Source organism: Arachis duranensis, chromosome 4, assembly GCF_000817695.3.
Source record: "Arachis duranensis cultivar V14167 chromosome 4, aradu.V14167.gnm2.J7QH, whole genome shotgun sequence".
NCBI lineage: Eukaryota > Viridiplantae > Streptophyta > Magnoliopsida > Fabales > Fabaceae > Arachis > Arachis duranensis.
This window is the reverse complement of record NC_029775.3, coordinates 102,450,993-102,455,356: the sequence shown is the minus strand read 5'-3', so window position 1 is coordinate 102,455,356 and position 4,364 is coordinate 102,450,993.

The window sequence follows — 4,364 nt, the reverse complement described above, 5'->3', positions numbered from 1 at the left end:
AATGTTCTGGGCATGTGATCCTTTAAAAACTTTTATGCTGCATACTAAAATCTCTGTACTATGTTCCAAAATTTATGTATTGTACATCAAAATTTCTATGCTCTACTTTTTTGAACATATATAGAAGAAGGAAAAGATGAAAATGACTAGGACGATTATGATGATAATAAAGGAGGATAAGGAAAAAAAAGAAAAGGACAAATAGGTCCTTGACCTTTTGATCCGCAGATATTTAAATCTTCGAGGATTTGAAAATACATTTAAGTTCTTGACCTTTTTAAAACCTGGACATATTGATTCCTCATGTTCACTTGGGTTTGTCAGACCCAATGAAAAAATCAAATGTGACCCTTGTTATACTAACCTGGTTGATACCGATGAATACGTGAAAGATTTTTTAAAATGGGACAAATTAGACACAGGGTTTAAAGTGTCTAGATTTTGAAAATGTCAAAGACTTAAATATATTTTTAAATGCTCAAGGACTTAAATATCCGCGAACCAAAAAGTCAAGAATCGATTTGTCCTTTTCTCAAAAAAAAAAGAGAAAAAATTAAACAACAATAACGACAACAATACAAAGACAACAATGGTAATGGCAGTGACGACAGCAACATTGACAATAGTGACAACAACAGCAATATTGAAGAAAAAAGCAGGCACAAAAATAAGAAGATAACAATGACGACAATAATTAAAAAAACGATGATAAAAAGAAAAGAAAAAGAAGTAGCCACGTCTGCATACATACAAAAAAAGAAGCCCTCGATGACTTAAAAATTTAATTTAAAAATGAATAGGCGCCTAATTTTATTGGTACTTATATCTATCTATAATATAATAGTTAAGCAGTTCACTTCCCAAAGCTTACATAGTGTTCCCTCCAAAAACACCCAATTCTGCAGTTTTGGAGGTAAAGACACGTACTCCACAATGAATAGTGATCCCTCCATTAGGATGAAAATGCAATCCCTAAATCCTACGCATTGGCTTATGTATAAAGATCCTCCAAAAAATTGTCCACCACCAGTGTTCCCACCAAAAACACCCAATTCTGCAGTTTCGCAGGTAGAGACACGTACTCCAGTATGAATAGTATTCCCTCCATTAGAATGAAAATGCAATCCCTAAATCCTACGCGTTGGCTTATGTCTAAAGATCCTCCAAAAAATTGTCTCCCACCAGTGTTATCAACCCAAAAAAAAAAACAATTGCCATCTTTTTATCAGGGCTGGTCACGAAGGTAACGTTCTAGTAGACGAGGTAGCTACAGTGTTCCCTCCAAAAGAAGTGCAGACATGATGGCTTAGTTGGTCAGAGGTCCTCGAAAAATTGAATTTCAGATGCAAGTAGCGTATCTTCCCGCCCATGTGGAAGGACCTACAGTTACTAAAGGAATGGATTTAGGACATTCCATTTAGGCACTCACCGGAACTCTTTAAAAATCCCAGGTTTTTCTGCTCATTCCATTCATTGTGAGAGGAACAACTCTATATAAATATTAGAATGGTATAGGTTACATGAGAAATATAAATCTATTGTTAGTTATACTTGGTAGGACTTTTGGTTGAAGCAGTTTTAGGGTGCAAAGAATGGCTGCAAAAACAAACTTGATCAGAGACATCAATCCAACCAAGCTGGCTTGGTCGTTGGTCGTGGGTGTTGCCCGATTGTATGAGTTTCCTAGCCAGTAGAACCAGAATGAAGTGTTTAGCTTGGAGATGGTTTTGCAAGATGAGCAGGTATTGGATGGAATTTCGTTATCCATTGCATTCTCTTCTTTAATGTCTTTCTAACAAGTTTTATTTTCTTGGGTTTCAAAATGTTTTGCAGGGTGATAGAATTCATGGAACAATATGTAAGCCTGGCTTGGATTTATTCAGGGAGAGGGTAAAAGAGCATGCCGTGTATAGGATGCGGAATTTTATTGTCAAAATTAACAATGGGAAGGTAAGGACAACTGCTCATAAGTACAAGCTTAGCTTCTATACAAAGACAGAGGTGGAAGTCCTTCCAATCGAGAAATTCGCTTTTAATCCATTCAAATTTTGCCCCTTTGCTGAACTTGAGTCAAATGCTCCAATGGATGGCAATTTGTTGTTTGGTACGTTACATCAACATACATCTTAATTTCTTGAGATATGATCTTCGATTTTATTACAGGTTTAGATTTAAATGGCCTTACTGTGATATGCAGATTACATAGGAGAGGTTGTTGCAAAGGAAGAGGCTATGGGGATGATTACACGCACGAGTAATGAAAGCAAGCGTATTGCACTATAGTTGGAAGACCTAGAGTAATATTTACTTTTTCTCTCTCTTTTTAGTTGTACATTTTGTTTGAGTTTTGCAGTCATTTAAATCAAGCATATGCTGGATATTTAGTGTCCAAAAATACTGTTAGAGTTGTATTATGCCTTTCGTTCTAGGAAGCACAAGATTAAATGTACATTGTTTGGAGAATTGGTGGACCAAGTGCTTCCACACCTCGAGCGAGATGATGGGGAGCCTTTCATAATGGTTGTTCAGCTATTTAAATCGAATGTGTATTTAAACTTTGTGAATGTTCAGAGCACTTACTATGTCTCCAAATATTACTTCAATCTAAACCTTCTCGAAGTTATTGACTTCAAGAAAAGGTGTGTCTCTGGAGTGCCCAAATTACTGCTCTATTATGAGTACATAAAATATAACTTAAAAAGCATATTAACTTATATGAGTCTTTTTGGACTTTCTACAGATTGGCCGAGGAGGTTGTGCCCTGTTCACAACGGATAACTCCTCTTCAATCGCAGCCTCAATACTCTGTGGCAGATGAAATCAATGCAGGCATTGTCCCAATATGCACCATAGAGGAGGTTCTTAATATGACACAGGTGAGATTTGTAATTGATCACTTAAGCCGATAAAGTTTTGTTATTGATTTCAAAATATTTTTTAAGGAAACCTCTTGCTGGATTGTGGGAAACGTTGTGTCTTTAGAGGTCGGTAAAGATGACTGGTCCTATACATCATGCAAGACATGTCCAAAGAAAGTTCTAGAGAGCAAAGATAGGTACTGGTGTGATCATTGTAGGCGTGTAGGCTTCAAGGCTATGCTAAGGTTAATTTTTTTGTGTCCGTTCTTTGTTTATCTTTTTTAAGGGTCTGCTTGATATCCTGAATTATGAAATTCAGTGTAGTTGCATATGGCCATGTCTTTATTGTTATCATTAATGTGCTACTGATATGTTATTCCAGGTATAGGCTACAAATAATCATGACTGATGGAAGCGGATGTATGAAGCTCCTTTTATGGAACAAAGAAGTAGAGAAAACTGTGGGAAAGGCTGTTGAGAAAATTAAGGAGTTATCTGTAAGTCTAACTCATGGGAATACTTTCCTTCTATATTGTATGTTTTCCGGACTGATAAAAGAATTATTATGTGCATGTAAAGAAGTGGGAAAAAGGTGAGTCGTATCCTAAGTCCTTGGATACTATTGTTGACAAAAGGTTCTTATTCAAACTCAATATCACCTATAAGAATATTAATGCTGTTGAAGGGGTATACAACATTTTAAAGATTTCAGATGATGAATACCTCATGTCCATTTTTGGTTCTGCCAATTCTTCTTTCAATGCTTCTGTTTCAATGCTTCTGTAAGTATAGTATGTTGCGATTGGAACTAGAATTGAGTTGTGTTGAACAATTTATTATTGAAACTAACATCTTGCCTTCAAATGATCTTGGTTCCTACAGTGCTCTGAACATGTACCTAATATCTCTACAACTAAAACAGGTGATAATAGCAATGGACATGAGGTAGTTTCTGTAAAACCCGGTTAATTAACGGCTAATTAACCCATAAATGAGAATTTATTCTAGAAAGCCTAAAATGTGATTTTTATGGCTAAATGTGATAGAGGAGATTGAGACGAGAATTTCGGTACCAAATTTATAGAATTCGGACCAAGATTGGACCGAACGGGCCAAACCGGGCCAATTGGACCCAAAGTGGGCCCTTGGCCCAACATAACTTAACCAAAACCCTAGTTTTCAGCACTCTCTCTCCTCATTTGTTACACACACAAGCTGAAATGGTGGAGAGGAAGGGAAGAACATTCTCTCAACTTCTCTCTCTCACTTGATCTTCAAACCACCATAACTTTTGATCTAGAGCTCCGATTGCCGCCCCGTTTGCGGCCACGCGTTCACCGCGGAGAGCTCTACAAAACCCATACAACCAATCTTGAGGTAAGCCACAAGTTTCTGTTCGAAATCTCAGCCCCTATTTTCGAGTTTCATGGGTAAAATGTTGAGATTTTGGGTTCTTTGATATTATAGGACCCAACTCTCTTGAAGGAGAAGGTTAATCTTGTCTCC